Here is a 21,353-nt window from a genome sequence, read left to right as displayed (position 1 = left end):
CTTTTAGTGCAAAATTTATTCTGACAGGTACTGATAATGCACTTTGATAAATTACCTTAAAATATGCAATAGCAATTCATTATTGGACTTGGTAATATTATCTTAGCAAGTTAAAATGTTTTTTGAATAAAAGAAAAACCCAGAAAAACACAGACATATATTTAAAGTATGAAACAGCAGGCAGGTGTATCATTTGTAATTAATATTTTTATATGTAAGAAAGTTGCTCTTTGCATTTTAACCTTTCAAATTCTTTTAAGATGAGATTTCTAATGTTATAACCTTTAGAAAGAACCTTTTCACTTACGTTAATGTGTCTTGATTTGTCATCTTGTATTAGTCTAAAAGTTACGCGTTGATGTGCTAAGATACAGCAGTGAGGTAATTTCTGTTGATTGTTACTGTCTCTATTCAGAAAAATTCATAATTTTAACAAAAAATCTTTGATTTGGTTTATTCTCTTTCAGAACAGTAATTTCTTCATTAAACATAAATATTAAAAAAGCACTATATGGAATGCTCTACAGGGCATACTGTGCATTATGAATAGTAAAATCTGGAGACTGAGCTGTACAAATTCTAACTCATGAAAATGGAGATCTGCCCCTGCCCATGCAATGTTCATGAAATATTTATAACTGCTGCATTGGCATTATGAAGGCAGTTGCATCTTTGTGACTTTCATTTTTAAGTTATGAATTTCCATGGGACTTAGCCTAGAAATGACAGTAACTCTAGATGATATAAATTGCATGTCCTTTGTGAAAGCTCTTTTTAAGATAGAATTTGACAATAATTTAAAGATCACTTGAATTGCATAATACATGGAAAGTAGCCTGATAAGAATTACTGAAACAAATACAAAATATTATTTGGTTTCAATAGAGTAAACACTAATAATCTAATAGAGGTTTCTAAGTGGCTTTCAATACTATTGACCACCATGTCTTTATAATTTACTTTGAACATGTGTCATACTTCTTTTTCTGTTTATTCTCACTAGCTGAATACTTTAAGTGAACAAGTGAATGCTTTTACACATTGTTTAACAATTTGGAAATTGTTTACAGTTTTTCAGTTGTTTTTTAACATATGATCTGTTGGTACCATTGTTTACTTAAATCATCTGTTTCTATTTTGAGATACCATTATTTGACCCTCCTATACCTCTATAAGCAAGGTTCATGGTATTGACATATGACTTTTCCTCGTGTTCATAGTCAGCCATGCCAGTTGCTAAGTAATCCTCGTACCCAACTAAAGCACAGTTTGATTACCTGGGAATCTTCTGCCTTATATTATTGTAAAAATTAATGACTCTTCAGTAAATTGCAAAGTTTTTGCTTGACAGACGTAACAAGGAATGCTCTAAAAAAACTAGAAGTGTGGTGAGGGTAATTACATGATAAAATGAACCTGCATACTTTGCAGAATTAAAGGATACATTGTAACTACTCACACTTACCTGGTTCCTTCACACTTTTGATATTAAATGTTTGAGACCTAAAAGCAATTAACAGTGTTTCTACATCTTGTCCTTCTCATTTTCTAGTGATAGCATCAGATAGTGTTGTCAATTAAAGCCAGTTTTAAAAATCTTACTGAAATATACAAATTTTAGTCAAGTTCTAATGCTCCCCCTCCAAATCTTCAGGGTAAGTAATACACAAACGCATTATTATCTCAGATAATTTGAAACTAACATTAACCACACCAACACAAAGCAAAGAAAATCAAACAATTCTGGACTGCTTTTCTATTTTTAGGCAAAAAACATTGCAGACACTCAAAAATAGTTGGGTCAATGAAAGAAGGAATAATAAAAACTCTGTATTTTCTATTGATTTCTTTTTTATAAATTTATAGAATTTATTTCTGAGAGAGAGAGAGAGAGAGAGAGAGAGAAAGAGAGACAGCGTGAGCAGGGGAAGGTCAGAGAGAGAGGGAGACACAGAATCTGAAGCAGGCTCCAGGCTCTGAGTGGTCAGCACAGAGCCTGACACGGGGCTCTAACCCACAAACTGTGAGATCATGACCCAAGCCCAAATTGGATGCTTAACTGACTGAGCCACCCAGGTGCCCCTCCACTGATTTCTTTATATAGCCATCAAAATATAGACTATGTCTAGGTTTAAGAAAAACCTAAGTATATTTTATGATAGATAATATCTGAAAGTGAGAGATACAAGACTTCTTTGCAAATCTGGGAATATACTGAAGAAAAATAATGGAAAATGATGCAAAAAAGAACAGCTTAACTTTTAAAATTGTCTGACCCATAAAAAGTCTACCTAGATCTTTAGGACTTTATTGGTTTTTCCTACTGGTATTAATAATGCCTATCCCTGACCATAATTTGCAACCTCTCCCACAGCAACTGTATGTGTTTCTGTGTGTATACTTCCTTACCACCTGTTAACACCTTTGTTATTCATGTAATCACAAAGAAAGCTCTGAGGCAACAGAATGAGTTCTTCTGCATGGAGGTGTGTGAAGGAAGAAATCACTGAAGCCCTTAAAGGAATGATTCATGAGCCTGGGGAAGCTCATGGTCTTGATGGTACTTCATGAGGCCAGAAGGTACCAGACTAAACCTGAAAGTGCTGAAAGGAGGAAGAAAGCAAGCTAGAGAAAATTTTGGTCTCTTTGACAACTTTAGTGGGGAGAAGCTCTGTGTCTGCCTGCAATAAATACACTCTGGAATAGATTCTTATGAAAACCAAACAACAACAACTGCAACTTTCGAAAATGTAGAGCTGAGTAGATTGATGCAGTTGTTTCCACTCATCTAAAATTGTTTTTAAAGCTTAGTTTTCTTTTTTTTAATTTTTAAGAGTTTATTTATTTTGAGAGGGAGAAAGAGAGAGAGAGCGCCAGCACTTTTGCACACATTTGTGTGAATTGGGGAGGGGCAAGGAGAGAGGGAGAGAGAGAATCCCAAGCAGGCTCAGTACTATCAGCAGAGGGTCTCAGGTGGGGCTTAGAGTGGGGCTTCATGTCACGAACTGCGAGATCATGATCTGAGCTGAAATCAAGAGTTGGATGCTTAACCGACTGAGTCACCCTGGTGACCCTAGAGCTTAATTTTCTATCTGAGCCATAAGATAGCAATTTCTAATTCTTGTGACTTTAAAGCTTAAAATTTTTTTAAAGCTTACTTTTCTATCTGGGCTGTAAGATAATACTTTTTAATCTAGTAACTAGCATGTCTCTAGTTAAATATAAAAGTAGTTTTATAAATGATATACCCTGCTGTGTTTGAGACCCCTAAGATGACCTCTCCATTGTAGGACAGGCATTTCCACCAATTTCCTAGGGCATCATATCTCATTGGTTTCATGCCCTGTACAAAAGAACAAGCATTAGAGAATGAGATTGTGAGAATTTCTTGATAAGCTAAATTACAAGTGAAATTTTTGACTTTAAGAAACATCTCTCTCCAATTTACCTGGTAATTTTAACTCTGTACAATTCTTGTCAAAATGGCTTTCTTAGAAGGTGGCATTTCAATGAATTCACTGAAAAATTTTACCAGTTATAAATGCTTTCCACTAAGGAACTCCTAAGTCTTAATTCACATGAATGCCAGGAAGTAGCTAGCATTTTTATTATGTCCACTTCTCTGACAGAGAGAACTAGGGCCCAGAAGATCAATCTGAGTATCTATTTCACCTTCTTAATTTTCTTTCCCATTATCATGTCCTAAACCATCATCTTCTTTAGCAAAATTGCTCCCTAAAGTGAAATTCAGCCATCAATTGTAAACCAGAACTATAAAAGGCTTCTACTTCATTTATACTTATAAGACTAAATGTAGCTTCGGAGTAATAGGCAAACGTGATGTATTTATCCTTCTATGTCAATAAAATAGAACAGAAAGAGTTAACTACTCCAGGTAGAATTATTACTAAAGGCAAAGATTGTACGCTGAAATGGGATGTTTTAAATGAATGTATGGTTTAACATGTGTTCTTTTTGAATTGGTTTTCCTGACATAAGAATTCTTGCAACGATACAATCACCTTGGAAAATCATTTGTTGGTTTCCTAAAAAAGGCAAGCATGCACATACCAATCCACCCACTAAATTCCACTCTTATTATATATCCAAGAGACATGAAAGCAGATCCACACAAAGATTTTCACGTGACTGTTCATAGCAACTCTTTCAAAAAAGTTCCAATTTGGTAACAACTCAAATATTTATTAAAATATGAATGAATTAACAAATAGTGATATATCCACACATTAGAATATTATTTAGCAATAAAAAGAAATGAATCTACTGAATCCTGCCACACTTGGAATTAATAAAAGAACCAATATGTTCAGTTAGAGAAGTACACAAGAGTTTGAATGCTGTATGCTTACATTTTTATGAAATCACACACACATATACACACCAACACATACACGCAGACACACAAACTATGCTAATAGAAAGCAGAGCAATGATTGCTGGGATTGAGGTTGGGGGTGCAGGGGAGGAATTAAGTTGGAAGAGGCATAAGAAAATTTTTGAGGGTAATAGAAATTCCCTACAACCTGATTTCAGTAATGTTTACACAGGTGTAGACATCTGCTCAAACATATCAAACTCTAAACCTAAATGTCTTCTTTTTATTATAGGTAAATTATATGGCCACACATTTCTTGTAAAATAAAATTAAAAAAAAAAAAATTCTAGGGGCACCTGTATGGCTCAGTCTCTTAAGTGTCGAACTTCAGCCCAGGTCATGATCTCGCAGTTCGTGAGTTCAAGCCCCATGTTGGGTTCTGTACTGACAGCTCGGAGCCTGAAGCCTGCTTCAGATTCTGTGTCTCCTTCTCTCTCTGCCCCTCCCTTACTCTCTCTCTCTCTCTCTCTCTCTCTCTCTCAAAAATAAATAAACATTAAAAAAATTCCAAGGGCATTTAAATATAAATTTAAAAAATTAAAGCTGGTAGCATTCTAGGAAATGGGGGTTCTATTTTTTCCACAAATATTCAATGACCACAAGGCATTGAACTGGTTTGTGCTGGAGACTAAGATGAATGGAACACAGAAGGCAGAGTCTAGTAGGAAATAAAAGGCACACATATAAATGAAATACATGCTGGATATAAGTATAAAAAAGGAGATATTAGTGCTCTCACTTCAGATAATTTCAGAGTCTGTACCACAGGGTTTGGCACATAGTAGGCTCTCAACAAATACTGTTGGTAAGAGCTCACACTGCATAAATTAACACTGACTTTTTCATTGCTATTTACTGAGAAGAAAATGGGCCATAAATTTATTGGGTCCAGAATAATCTAATAAACAATGCCAGTTTTAGGCATTACACTTCATCTTAGACAATGGTGATCCAAAAATGTATAATATACTATCCCTATTCTTAAAAACAAACGAAAATATATCTCATAATCCAGGGGGGGAAATACATATAACAAACAAATAATGTGAGTATAAAGTGTTTTAAGTATATATACAGGCACTGTCTGTGTATATAAAATATTTTATATGTTATATATATCCTTCTCCATTTGTGCCTTAAGCTGAAGATGACATAGAACTGCTTGTGTGTTCTCTCCTCCCCAGATACATATACATATAGCCTTCTCCAATCTGTTTCTCACTTCAGGCCTCTCTTTCTTGTGGTATCTTTAGGCAGAATGTTTCACCTCTTGTCCCTTGGATAAACACCACAGGGCAACCCTCCATGACCAATCCTCCCATCGTACCTCAGTACAGGATAGATGAGTAAATGACCCCCTTTTAAATACCTTCATAACATTCTTTACTTTATCACAGTATTTAATCATCATCCATTTGTTTGTGTTTTTTCTTTCTAATAGACTATTAGTCTTTTAAGGGATGTATCCTACTTTTGTATTCTGATCCCTTGACACATTGGCTGAGACACGAAAGACAATAAACCCTGTTGAATCAAAATATGAAGAATTAGGGACACTTGGGTGCCTCAGTCAGTTAAGCCTCCAACTCTTGATTTTGGCTCAGATCATGATCTCATGTTTTGTGACATGAGCCCTGTGCTGACAGTGCAGAGCCTGCTTGGAGTCCCACGAATCATGAGATCATGAAGTGAGCAGAAATCAAGAGTCAGATGCTTAACCAGCTGAGCTCCCAAGGTGCCTCTCTTTTTTTTATTCCTTTAAATGCCATTTCCTGTGACAGGGTTTATGCTGTTTTTCCTCCTTTAGGACAGCATTTCCTTCATGTCCCATTCCTCTGATGTTCCTAGTATCAGAGTTACTATTACCACACACTTAGTCTCAGAAACCTGAATTTTTAACAAATGGACACGAATAGTCATGTACTGCTTACATAATTCCCGATGGCCAAATATTCTTTGAGTCCTTCTCTTTATCCTCTCCGATGACCCTCTGATTCTCTGGCTACATCTCCACCAGCTCACTTCTTTACTCCCAGTTGGCAGTGCTAATGGTGGAGATCCCCTCTTAAAACTTTTCAAATTTCAAATATTCCCCTCACGATTTGTCCCCAAGGAACCAGATTTCAGATTTCCTAGGATTATCTTGATTTTACTAGCCAATCCAAATTAGAAACCCACTGGACCACCTCACTGTGGTAATGAAGCTGGAGATATAATTGCCCCAAAAATGGGTCAGTGAACATCTCCTGCTCACAGTTCCATGTGCTATTCTAGCGGTGAGTGTCTTAGGGAGACTCTTCCTCACAATACTATTGCTATCTTATCTTGTATCTCTATTCTAGGAATCCCATATTATATCAAAATACCAGAAAAGGAAAGGAGGAGGAGGAAAGGGAAAAGGAAGGGCAAGAGGAAGGGGAGGAAGAAGAAAAAGGGGAAGAAGAAGGGAAGGAGGAGGAAGAGGAAGGGGAAGAAGAACTCAGATTAAGTTAAGGGGTTAACTTTATGACTTACTGAATAATCATATAATCTTTCACCAAAACTGTTGTGTGGATATGCTCAAGTGATTTAACTAGGATCTGTAGTGTTCTTACCAAATACATGCAGAATCAGGCAGTTGTGGCAAACACAGGGATACACCACTCAGATCCTCTTCAGGAAAAGACTCAAGTCCAGTTGCCAACAGTGTAGTGAGCTGACATCGTCTGATTGCTTACACCTTTAGGTGGGCTTCAGGTTTTAAGCTAAGATCAGGCTCTTCTTGAGGAGTCCCCAGCCAACGACAGCAAAGTTGTGGTACAAAGGTCTCAGCCATTTTTATCCAATGCAAGATTTCTCTAATGGCAATCTTTGCACTTGAGCTCCCCATTGGGCTAGGAAAGATTTATCTCATACTTCCATTGAGGTCTGGTTACTCCCCTGCCCAGCCCTACTTCTTCCCCTTTCCTTTCACAGGCATTATTCCTTAATAAGCCTTTTATACTCCTAACTCCATCTACGTCTGTGATCCCTGGAGGCCTCAACTGATACACCAACTCCCTACTTGGATTTGGAAGTCTCCCTGTGATAGGACTAGGCTATATTCTGAAAAAGTGGAAGAAGAAAACTAAATTGACCAAATACCCTAGGGTATCTCATTGAGAGAAACTCCAGAAAACTAAGCTGAATCCAATCAAATCTCTTAACTCCAATTTTTCTGGATGGTCTTTGAAACAGTAAAGGCTAGTCCATGCAACAATGACTGATATATGCTGCAGAGTAAAAAAAAAAAAAAAAAAAAAAAAAAGAGGGCCCAATACAAAGAAGCAGGGCCAATTTTTTTTCTTAGAAAAAGACTACTTTAAGGGACATGGTAGGGGATGATGATGGGTGTCCTCCATCTAGAGACAGTTCAAAATATTCTTAAAGATTAGTTCAGGGGCGCCTGGGTGGCTTAGTTGGTTAAGCGTCCGACTTTCGCTTAGGTCACCATCTCGCGGTTTGTGGGTTCGAGCCCCGCGTCGGGCTCTGTGCTGACTGCCAGCTCAGAGCCTGGAGCCTGTTTCAGTCTGTGACTCCCTCTCTCTCTGACCCTTCCCTGCTCACGCTGTCTCTCTCTCTCTCTCTCTATCCTAGAAATAAATAAAACATTTAAAAAAATTAAAAAAAAAAGACTAGTTCAAACACCTACTTTCTGAACCTGCTGAGTCCCCACAACATTAAAAATGACTGTGCAGAAGTCCATGGATAAAGATTATACCTTGTGTCTGAAAGCCAGGTCTACCCATCAAGGCAGTATGGCCAGGGAAATCAGTGTATAGACTAATCCCTCTCTTGTTGATAAAGCCAATTAATGACAACCCACTTAATAACAACATGAAGAGGTCATCTGGAAACTTCTTCCAGGTACATTGAGTCTCCAATACCCTATTCAAAAGTCTGCTTTTGATAGGGGCACATGTACCCCAATGTTCATAGCAGCACTCTCAACAGTAAATCATGGAAAGAGCCTAAATATCCACCAACTGTCGACTGGATCAAGAAGATGTGGTTTATCTATACAATGAAATACTACATGGCAATGAGAAAGAATGAAATCTGGCCATGTGTAGCAATGTGGATGGAACTCGAGGGTGTTTTCCAGGCAGAGAAAGACAGATACCATATGTTCTCACTCATATGTGGAACAGGAGAAACTTAACAGAGGACCACGGGGGAGGAGGAGGGGAAAAATAGTTAATGAGAGGGAGGGAGACAAAACATAAAAGACTCTTAAATATTGAGAACAAACTGAGGATTGATAGGGGTGGGGGAGAGGGGAAGAGGGATGATGGGCATGGAGGAGGGCACTTGTTGGGATGAGCACTGGGTGTTATATGGAAACCAACTTGACAATAAACTATAAAAAATTTAAAAATAAAGTCTGCTTTTGTTTTCATAATCCATTCTGCTTATCTGAATTATTGCATTTCTGTATTTTATCACTTGCCCACTTCTCTCTGGATTAGAGCTCTTTCAGTCTTGACAGATGCCTGAATTGTCCTGCAGTTGCCCTGTTTGCATCCATACTTGATCCAGGACTTGTTGATCACTTATAGGATTCACAATGATCTCCTTTGCTTCTGCTGGATATTTCCATTTCACTTTCTCTTGTATTAGCTTTTATCATCCTCTTTTTCTTCCAAATCAAGGTTGACACAGGCTCCATATGTCTAACTTCACAGGCACACAGGCTTTTTGAGAACCATACATTGGCCATAGTACACAGAAATTAAGATACTTTAAAATCCTCTTTATTAAAGATTATTTACTAAAAATCCTTAAAAATACTTTTGAAAATAGTTTTTTTTCAGAATTATTTATACTGAGTTCCACCACCCCAAAAGACCTTGATATTTCCTTATATCTGAGTTGCTATTTATCTGTGAATTCAAAGACTAGTATTATCCATCATGCAAAAAGTGATCGTAGTTTGTTTACTAATGAGGTTATATAGTGTAACCTGGAAAATCTTAATATATGGAGAAATAGGCTATGCACATGCTTTGCTGATACCACCAGTAGGGGTTCCAAATTGTGGACCAGCTGAGCCAAACTGAAACCCAGCAGGCTTCCCAACCACTGCTCAGAACACACTAAAAAGACTTCAGTGGGTAATGAAGTGCAGGCAACTGCCTGCACTACTGTGTACGGATTCATTTTAGATAAGGGCAAGTGAGTATTTAAGTGTATAATAAGGAGTTTTTATTCTTTGCAGACTTCAGGCAGCTTGTCATTTGTTTTCTTAATGCAAAGCATTAGTGTAAACAGTGTAACAACTGATATTTTATACATCTGTTGGTCTATTCACTTAGCCTATGTTTTCCAGTGCTGCAGCTAGAAAACAACCACAAGCACAAAACTTCACTATCTTTATAATCCCATATTGGTGTGAATGATTAACTGACACGGGGAGGAGGCTAGTGTAAAAGCAGCCTTATGCCCTGAAGCACCCACAATGCTGATACATTTAGGATGAAGAGAGTCTAGGGAAGTCATGCTTCTGTCCTGGGAACTTTATGAAATCTAAGCAAGAAGGAATTACTGCTGAGGCAATTTTAAATAATGTAGCGGAGAAAACCTCAATCCCTTGGCAATGAATGGTTTCAGCTAAGGGGAACTCATCCATAACAAGTTGGTACAGTTCCTTAAGGGATTTCTTCCTACGGCTGCTGTAAGAGCTAGAAAGAAATATCTAGGCCTTTGTTTGTTTTTCCAGCTCTGTGGACTAATTTCCCTCTTTGAGCTGAAAAGGATTTGGAGATAACTAAAAGTGGGGTGACTTCATTGAAAAGATTTGTGTGAAAATAGCGGATGGGGAAGATATTAAACATGACCTTTTGCAAGTGTGACATTTATAAACTCTTACACAAAATTCGGGGATGCTAGATTTTACCCCAAATTTTGAGCAGTCTCAACTAACATAATCATTACCAATTTATTTCTTTATAAGAGTACATGGCTTATAAGAGTATATATCATAAGGTGTGAGTGTGTGTGTGTGTGTGTGTGTGTGTGTGTGTGTGTATGTGTGTTCTCTATTTTAAAGTCTTTCTGGTGTTAAGAAAAAGAAACATGCCAGAGTTCCCACCATTGTCAGGGGGTTATAACAAGTATACATGGAGATATAAGAAAGTCAGTGAAATATTTTCGGTAGAGGATGAGCCAGTCTTACAAGGTCTGGGATGCCTTTCGTTCTCATGTAGCATACACAGTAGCTCTGGTGACTCACCAGAGAAGCTGGTGACAAAGAGCAGGCTTACTTTCTTGTTATTCCTTTAAGAGTTGCTGCCTATTGCTTTAAGGATTAGAAACTCCTTAATAATAATAAATTTGCTCTTATTTCTCAGCATTTTTCCATTTCTACTTCTACTCACTTTCTCATTTTTTACATGTTGCCTTTTTGGTCCTCCAATTCAATTTTTCTAACTCCCACTATAGAATCTATATGTTTCAAAATCAAGCCCACAGAAGAGAAGATGCAATACAAACAGAATAATTCTCTATTGTTTTTTTGGCTGTCTTTTCTATATCATACCCTTTCTATTTTGTGGGAAATTTCTACTGTATGAAGTACTGGTGGGACACAGAAGCTGTCCCCACTATGTAATCCATTGAAGAGAGCTTTCCTCTTTTTACTCTTTGGCAACCAAAAACAAGTAAGTGATCTGGGCATGGCCAAATGAAGCTCCAAGCAAAAATTTTAATCTCGCAGTCAGAAAAGGGGGTTAAGGTTTATTCGCGGTGGCATAAGTTATAGTGTCTCCTGATTACAGTATCCAATAATGGCAGTAGTGGGAGATACAAACATTGGTAGAGGCTGCATTTAAGCTGGACAATTCTTGCTGCTCATTCTCTGCAGCCCTTTCATTTTTACCCCTTTTCTAAGCCTATATTCCTGCTTTTCCTGATTATATAAGACATCTTTTAGCTGCTGATAAATCATCTTTTCACTTTTTTTTTTTATTTATTTATTTCTAGGAGAGAGAGAGAGACAGCGTGAGCAGGGGAGGGTCAGAGAGAGAGGGAGTCACAGACTCCGAAACAGGCTCCAGGCTCTGAGCTGGCAGTCAGCACAGAGCCCGACGCGGGGCTCGAACCCACGAACCGTGAGATCATGACCCAAGCGAAAGTCGGACGCTTAACCGACTAAGCCACCCAGGCGCCCCATCTTTTCACTTCTGACAGCCAGAATGTTTCTATGCTTATATTAAGAGTGCTAAATTAGGGGTGTCTGGATGGCTCAGTCAGTTAAGTATCCCGCTCTTGATTTCAGCACTTGATTGATCTCACAGTTCATGGGTTTGAGCTCCATGTGGGGCTTGTGCTGACAGTGCAGAACCTCCTTGGGATTCTTTCTCTCCCTCTCTCTCTGTCCTTCCTCTGATCATGTGGTCTCTCTCTCTTTCAAAATAAACAAAAGCAAACAAAAAAGGAGTGTTAAATTATATGGTTAGCCACTATCCACTACAGAGTGACCTTATTGCCTGAGTTATAACACGACACTTCCTGACAGCTGTTGACCTCTTTTTATTTAGTCTAGGTGGCCATTTGTTTGCTCAGGATACAATACTTGGTCCAATGAATTGTGGTCAAGGTAGTCAGGACACACACTTTTGTGGCAACTTGCATACAATATATTGCCCCTGGCCATCTTCCTTTAGAAAGGTATGACAAACCCTTAACATCTTGGACTGTATATTAAGAAAATATAAATTTTTACTTAGTACCTAAGAATTAATCTGAAACTTTCCATGAAATGTGGAAATTACAAAAGAGTAAGGCAGCAACTTTGTCCTCAAAGAACTTACAATCAAGTTATAATCACTTAGAGCACTAAAATTTGTCAGATTGAATAGAATATATAAATGACTTTGGGATTACAATATATCTCTATTCCTCTATAAATCATTTAGCATTTGAATATGTCACAGTGAGCAAGCTTTCATATAATTCAAGAGACTCTTGCAGAAAGAAGTGATATATATCACCCAGATCCTGGAAAGCTTGATTTGAAATGTATTAAGAGTAGCTATGATTTCTTAAAAGATGGATATGTAAACAGAGAATATTAATATAGCCCATAAGGAAAAATATCTTGAGGCACTGAAATTAAATTAAAATATGATCTCCCTTTCACTTTGAATACCTGCATGATTACCAATTCAACAAGGATCTTTCATTTATCCCAACTCAACTTTACGAAAGTGCCTAAAGCCTACACTGTTGATAAAACAGCTGATGAAGCTTGCATGGGGGAAAAATCTTCAAACTGCTTGACATACAAAATCATATTAGTACTAAAAACAGATGGGTGTTTACTTTTGCAATATTCAACAAATGTAAAGTACCCAAAGGACTGCTAAATTTAGATAGTTTAAAATTTTGCCCTTTTATTTTTTCACTTAAAAACAAACATACTTCAGTGAACTTTACTGGGTTATGTAATTAACAACTAGATGCAGCAGCACCTACTTAGATGTTTAGATGGTTGGGCAAAAGCAGAGTCCAACATTACAAAGATGACTTTACTCATACCTTTTCAGTTGCTAATATTCCCAGATTTTAACATGCAACAGCTGACAGCACAAACATGACATACATATTCCTTACTACTTTGTACTTTTTCTGGTAAGTAAGGGATTTGCAGGACTATAAAAGCTACTGGGTCTGGACCAACGTCTTTCACTGAACAGTGGCAATCATTCTGCAACTAAACATGAAGAAGGCTTTATAAATAGTTTATTTTCTCTCTCTCTCTCTTTCTTTCTTCCTTTCTTTCTCCTCTATCTTCTCTCTCTTTCTTTCTTAGAGAGAGTGTAAGTGGGGGAGAGGAGCAGAGTGGGGGCTTGGAGAAAGAAAGAGAAAGAGAGAAAGAATCATAAACAGGCTCCATGCTCAGTGCAGAGCCTGACTCGGGGCTCAATCCCATGGCCCTGGGATCATGACCTGAGCTGAAATCAAGAGTCAGATGCTCAACCAACTGAGTCATCCATGCACCCCTGAATAGTTTCAGTTTGGTGTAAGAAGAAGACATAAAAACAACTTCAAATAATTTTCTTTACCTGAAGTGTGTACAAAGCGAATGGGAACTTAATGGTGGAGTGACTACCTTTCTTTACTTCTAAAGTGTGTGCGTATGCGTGTGTGTGTGTGTATAGAAAGAGGGAGACAATAGTGAAGGTGATCGTAGTTTGAAATCTTGAAGGATTCTCAAAGTGACACAGGCTGGAGAAAGGTCTGTGAATCTATGTGAATGAGGAATACATAGGAAAGGACTCTAAAAAAATGGGAATGCATGGTATGATGGAAATAGAAAAAAAAATATGACCTATAAAGGGAGCGGGCAGCAGGAGACATGCTGAATGGTTCAGCTAACGTTTTGAGTCAGCTTCCTAAAGATTCTGCGCCTTATCCTTTAGGCAACAGAAAACATGGAAGATTATATGTTTCGATGCATTTTCTAGAAACTTAATTTCATATACGTCTGTGGAGGTAAGTAGGTTAAGGCAGTACAAGCAAGGAGACCAATCTGAAAGAGAAGAGCCTACAGTAAAGGCATGCAAATCTAAATCAAGAACTTTAAGTAGACTGGAATATCATTTTAAGGAAGGATATTAAAATTTTTAAGAAACTGGAGTTGGGGAATGAAAATCAAGAATAATTCTGTGTTTTGCTATTGGTGGGGGCTAGCAATTTCATGAACCAAGTGAGGAAATGCAAGAGAAGCAGGTTTTTGGAGAAAATAATAAATGAGCTTCAGATACATTGCATTTAAAGTTCCTTTAGAGCATCTAGCTGAAAAAATCTGGTTGAAAGATAACAGGAATCTGGATCTTAAGAGAAACTTTAGAAGGGTAGCTAAAGAGTTGTTCACATGTAAATGGTGGTTAGAGTCTTGCGAATGGATGAGAAGATAGAAAGAAAAGGACTTAAACCTTGAGATCATTAACACTTAGGGGCAGAAATCCTTGAAATGGTCAGAGAGAAGAGAACAACCAGGAAAATTACAAGGAAAAAGAGAAATAGCGGGGATGTGGAGATAGATCTTGATACAAAATATCACAGAGAAATCAAGTAGGATGAATGCTAAAATGTAGGTAATAGATTATACAATTTAGAGTCACCGGCAATTTAGGAGTAAATATAGCTATACATAATAGGATGGAAGGCAGATTGTAATGGGTTAAGAAGTTAATATTTGCAGACACATAGGGCCAAAGAAAATAAACAATGAAATTAATCAGAACTACCAAAACCTAGAACTCTGCTTGATATAAAAGGTGTGTGCAACAAATATGTGTCAATTAATTATCATTTTATAGTTATCACATCAGAACTAGTTGACAGTGAGAGACTTTATTTACTATTTTATGAGGCAGTGCATGTCTGTGAGGGTGGAGAGACTGACAATTTTAAAGAAGTAGGTTGTATTTTATTTAAAAAATGTTTTTAATGTTTATTTATTTTTGAGAGAGAAAGGGAGATACAGAATCTGAAGCAGGCTCCAGGCTCTGAGCTGTTAGCACAGAGCCCAACATGGGGCTTGAACCCAAGAACCACAAGATCATGACCAGAATCGGAGGCTTAAATAACTGAGCCACCCAGGCACCTTGAATAGGTTGTCTTTTAAATCGTATCTCTGAATTCTTACAATGTGGAGTCAATGACGATCTGGGACCTAAAGAATAAACTTTCTTGATTACATATATAATTGAAGTTACAAGCATAGATCAGAACCAAAGAAGTTATTTAGATCACACAAACATACTAATATATACATAATGATTTACCAAGTGATCTCACACATACTAACTTAATTGTGCTTAAATCCTCCTAGTTTTTTTCTTTTATGTCAAATTATCTCCAGTGACAGATACAGTAGACCCCACTCTCACAGTGTTTGGAATCAATAAATTCATACAAATTTCTTTCTCTTCCTGCTATAGATTAAATCAGATATTTTTGTCTTACACTGAAAGAGAAAAAGAACTATGGTATATAATTTATATAATATCCTTGCATTAAATCTTTAAATCTTCTTTAAATGTTATTTTTAAGAAAAGTTTCCTGATTACAAAAGATGTCATAATTATTATAGAACAATTTTAAAATAAATCATTATGAAAAATTACTGAATAAAGAAGAAAAATTTAAAATATTTATAATAAAGCAACCAAACAACAGCACTATTAAAAAGGTACATTTCTGGGGTGCCTAGACGGCTCAGTCAGTTAAGTGTCCAACTTCAGCTGAGGTCATAATCTCGCAGTTTGTGAGTTCAAGCCCCGCATCAGGCTCTGTGCTGATAGCTCAGAGCTGGAGTCTGTTTAGGATTCTGTCTCCCTCTCTCTCTGCCGCACCCACCCCCCCTACTTGTGCTTTATCTCTTTCTCTCTCAAAAATAAATAAACATTAAAAAAGGTTTTATTTATTTAAAAAGGTATATTTCTCTGTTTTCTTTGAGTAAGAATACACTTTCCACAAAATTAAATTCTTAGCATTTTTAAAGTTTTATATTCTTCATTTGTACCTTATATCATGTGCCTTCCTTAGGTCATTAAACTTCTTTAAAAATGCCATTTTAATATTTATAAAATATTTTATCATATAGATATGTACTGTTTTACTTCTTTCTCAATTTTTTCACTTTAAAATTATTTCCAGGTTTTATTATAAAGGACATTGAGCTAAATCTCTTATGATGACTGGTGGTCATAATCTCCTTGCTTTTGTTGGTAGGTATTATGTTTATGGGTAAAATGAAACTTTTTTTAGAGCAAACCAACAAAAATAGGCATTTAGAAGATACAACTGTCTCAGTAGACAATAGCCCTTGGCCTGGCACCAGTGGAAACTTATGATGCTGTATGTTGTTATGGGAGCAACAGGTGAAAGAGACAGAATTATCAGTTGATGCAAATAGACCAGAGCCCATTTACAATCCAACAATCTCCTCCTTTCCCTCCACAGCATACAGCTTCCAGGCCTCACTCATGGATAGATCTTCCCTCAGATAGCACATGTATAACTTGATTCCCTCACAATGTTTAATTTAAGCCAATATTATTCATACTGAAATTTTCCTAAACCTTAAACTCTACGGAGATCCTAAATAAGGGATAAAATGACAATGCTATTATACTGTAGCCACACAGTTGTTTCTAAATAATTAAGAAATAAATAATAACCTATTTTATACATATAAACCATGATATACAGCCAAAATCTGTCACTACTGCATGCTAAGACAGTCATACAAGCCCACTTCTGTGTAACTATTATACCTGAACTTAATATTATTCCTTGCATCCACGATATTGTTCCCCATTCAAATCACACACACTTGCTCCAGCCCTTGAAGAACTGATTTCCTCATTTCACTTTCCTTAAGATTATATATATATATATTTTGATTTTCATTGTTCCATAGAAATCTACTAAATAGATCAAGAAGTGAATATAATATGTTATATAACTGGATCATAGGATAAAAAGTTTTGAAAAAATATTAGTAGGGTTATACGTTTCCAAAGACACATTAGTTAGAAAAGTTAACAGAACTACCTACTACTAAGTAGGAAAAAAATGGTCAGACTACGTCAAATACAAGTTTGCTTTTGTAAAACACCCTTAATGCAATCTCATTAATCATCTGAGAATTATATATTTATTTTATAAATTTAAATTTACTTGAAGCTTGTTGAAATTTTACTGAACAAGATTGTGATTATGTCACATTGAATCCTTGTAGAAAAAAGTTATCATTTATGAATTTTAGGTTAATTTTATTGTATTTGTTCTTCATACCAAGGAGCTTTCGATTTATGTCTTTGTTTTATTTCACATTTATTTAAAGATAGCAATTTGTTTAAAATGTGATAAATTAAAGAAATTTTTTCTCAAGGTAAAAGACAACTTCTAAATGTTACTTCCTAGATTTTGGGGCTGTTTGATAGAATCAACTTAATAGCCTAAAACAGCTATTAAAGAAGAAGAGGAAAGAATAATTGTAAATGTGAATTTTGTGAAGATTGTATGAATAGTAAACAGCATTAACAAAAATATATTTTAGGACATGGAATGGCTACCATTTGAATCCTTCATAAGTTCGCTTTTATGATTATGTCATAATTTGACTTATCTATATTAGAGTGGTAAGGGCCATTTGTATTATAAGCACATTCAAAATCAAGCATATTTCTCTTTTGGATGTAATCAGGTTACAAATTTACACTCTTAACCTTGTTTATTTCTAGTATTTAATCCTGGATTAAAGCAATGCTTAAGAAGCATTCTGCTGGCTACTCACAGGTAAGGGTATGACATGTCTTTGAGTCACCATGCATGAATGGCACACTAGATAAATATCTTACTCTACCTTTAAAATACAAAAAACACACAAAAAATAATTCTCAGGATATCTTATAGAGGATATTTTATACTATATTTATAAGTTCTAATATTTGATGGTTTTGTTTTTATGTTTGCCATAACTTCTGTATACTAAATGTATTTAGACTTTTTGAAAATTTCAAATGCAAACTTTAAGCATAATTTTTATTATTTGAGTATAAATCTTAATATACAAGGAAAATTTTACTTATGTTTCTTCCTTTTTCTCTTAAAGCTTATTTGTTTATTTTGAGAGAAGGAGATAGAGCACGAGCAGGGGAGGGACAGAGAGAGAGGGAGGGAAAGAGAATCTGGGGCTCCAACTCATGAACCATGAGATCATGTCCTGAGAGGAAACCAAGATTGGTTGCTTAACCGACTGAGCCACCCAGGCAACACACTTCCTTCTTTTTTAAGGTTATTTACTTTGAGAGAGAGAGAGAGAGAGAGAGAGAGAGAGAGAGAATCCCAAGCAGGCTCCACACCATTAGTGCAGAGCCCGATGTGGGGCTCGAACTCACTAATCATGAGATCATGACCGGAGCTGAAATCAGGAGTCAGCTATTTAACCAACTGAGCCACCCAGGTGCTCCTGTGTTTCTTATTTCTTAATTAGGGAATGGATAACTATTTGAACATTAGTCCTGTAATTCATCCTGATGCAAATAAAACAAAGCCATAAAAATATACTGATTTTCCTGGCTATAAAAAAAATCAGAGTGAGTTCCATGTCAATGAGTTAGCTCTGAAAACATAAAATGATCAGTCTTTTCTATTTTATATCATTTTTCTGTTGTTCATTGATATAGTTGTTGCTTAATAAAGATCTGAACTTGTATAATTAAAATCTGGGCCATGGTAAGTGATAAGTCATCACCAGCCGAATTTATTTGCGTACTAGTGGGCCACATGTTGTACAATCTGACCTCAATGATCTTTTCCTTATTTGATGATACTCATTTATTCATTCGTTCATTCAACACATATTGATTCACCTACTCTCTACGTTGCTGAAGTTTTAGAAGCAAATAAGAAAAAGTTACTGTTCTCATGGAGTTTTCATTCAAGTGGAAAAAACAATTAGGAGACATGAATAAATATGTAATATGATTTGAAGTAAGTAATAAAGAATATACAGCAGGATGAGAGGATAAAGAAAGAGTGATTGGTACATTGGAGATGATGGCTTAAGTTAACCCTGAGGAGGTCACATTTAACTCTATGTATATTCATTGACAACACAAATCACTCTGTTTTTATAGTGGCTTAAAATTATTTTCATTTCATGTAGTTAAACTTATTTGCTCCTACATTTTGAATTGTTCGAAGTCATGGGGCCGTATATATATTTTTTCATCACACAATACCATCGGTAGAGGCAAGCATAATACTGGTACATGATAGGCACTGTAGAGGTACTAATCACTGACTAAATATTTATTGCCTTAGATGAAATGTGACTCCAAAGAAAATATTTTGATCATATGTTTTCTATGAACATTTCCTATTTCTATTACTCAGTTTTATCTATAGCATAATAATAGGGAACTGAGATTCAGGAAATTGGTAGAAGGCTTGTAAATGTTAGGCTAATTCTTAACCAAGAAATGCACTTACACCAACCACATTGCATGATTCAAATTTCTTGCAAAACGATGTATTGCTACATTTTATATGAGGTCACTCACCGAGAGTTAAAACTGCAAATGTTTGCGCTCATGTTCAAATGGTTATGGCTAGATAGTCTGATTTTCTTCATGAAGGAGGGTAGGAAGGAAGGAAGGAAGGTTAAAGAAGACTAGACTAAGGAAATTGAATTAACTCCTCCAAAGCACTATAGCATTTGGTTTTTGTTACAAATTAAATAATAGTGCCATCTGTTTAGAGTGGCTTAAGAATAATGGGTAGTTTTTCTCTTTCAGACAGAGATATAGGATAATATAAGATTAATTGAATGTCTGTGCTTTCATTAAGAAAATAACTTTGATTAAATTTCTACTTAAAGCCATAAAATGCTTACGCTAGAGCAAGAATTCAGAGAAATACAACTTCACAGTACTAATGGACTATTCTTGTTACTATCTATCTATTATCTAGGAACTTTTACATTAGCAGAAAGAATGCTTTATTTCTCTCATCTTCAAGTTTTATAATTCCAGGTCCTTTTTATTCCATCTGAGATGCTTCTGAGATAATCACTGTTAATTATCTTCTTTTTGTGTATCTCAGAACACTGAGAACACACTTGGTGTTTCTGGGCGTACATCAGTTGTCCAGAGACATACACCCCTCTTGCCTAGCTCTGTTTTTGGGGCTCTGAAGTCTGAGCTGCCTCCTTAAAATGATAGCATGTCCTGTCTATGTAAGAGGTCTTTGAGTCAGTTCTCCTATTTCTATTTTACATCTTATTTACTTTAAAGGGCCAAAATGTTTCCAAAAAAAAAAAAAAAAAAAACCAAAAAACGGCTAAATAAAAATGTGCATACATAAAATAAGATTATGTAAAATTTCTCATACATGCATTTAGTTTTGACTTAGTTAATATATTAATGGTAGTAGTAATGTCAAAGTAAGACTAAAAATAGCACCACCATACTCATGTTTTGAACCAGGAATTCTGTCTTTGATGGTCCGGACATTTTGTTCGGTTCTCTTTCATAAAGATAGCTTCATTTGCTCCAAGTCAAGTACTGTGTCTTCATGCTTGAGCATGAGTACAATTCAGAATAGTCATTAACCAGTGGTGAGGGGGCTGCATCATGTGACAGAGACTAAATACTTATCTTTTATTGGGTTCCTTGCATTGCATAAGCAATAACAGAAACTACAAGCTCTGAGAAAATAAACTGTAAATGCATAGTCAATAAACAAGTAAATTCCTTATTATTGATGGATATACTAAATAAAAAACAAGCAAGAATTAAAGAAGACAACTACACGATACAGTCAGTTTCTCATATTTGTATAATAAACATTTGCAGTTTCAACAAATGAATGATTCTATAGGACATATACTAGTATCTAATTTTATAAGAAATTTGGATCATGTAGTAAGGATGGTGTAAGTGAATCACTTGGCTAGGAATAAGCTGAGCTTTCAAGAGCTTTTCTAGCTAACATCTACCTTGCACCACAGCCTTGACTTTCTTTTTCTTTTTTCTTTAGTTAGATATGCAAAATAATTTTTTGAACTGACCAAAAAACTTTTATGTAAAGTGATCCCTGAAGAAAGCTAATGGCTAACTCTCATGATGGACATTGAGAAAAGTGAAATAGCTTTTAAAAACTGATGCATCTTAGAAAATAGAAGTTCTAGATAAATTTGGTGATGACTCAGACAAAAATGAGTACACCATATGCTCTATATGGGAAACAAGAAAAAGCAATGTTTGAAAATGTTTCAGCCAGTGCTCAATTCAGAATTTATGTTAATAGCATTATAAATGACTTTAGTTCCATTTCTATAGAATCATTAGGGGTCTACAGGGATCGTTTAAATATTTCAGTTATACTTTACTGCTTTTTATGAGGAAAATTATATATT

General features: G+C 35.9%; 1 protein-coding gene across 1 annotated transcript in view; it reads right to left on the bottom strand.

Annotated features, from left to right (window-relative positions):
• DPYD (dihydropyrimidine dehydrogenase) overlaps nucleotides 1–21,353 on the bottom strand; it is an 821,052-nt gene that overhangs the window by 220,418 nt on the left and 579,281 nt on the right. The window lies entirely within an intron of this gene.

The sequence above is a fragment of the Hyaena hyaena genome, unplaced genomic scaffold (assembly GCF_003009895.1).
Source record: "Hyaena hyaena isolate Hyena2069 unplaced genomic scaffold, ASM300989v1 scaffold_32, whole genome shotgun sequence".
Taxonomy (NCBI): domain Eukaryota; kingdom Metazoa; phylum Chordata; class Mammalia; order Carnivora; family Hyaenidae; genus Hyaena; species Hyaena hyaena.
Note: the sequence above shows the minus strand (reverse complement) of the source record. Positions and strands in the feature narration are given on the sequence as shown.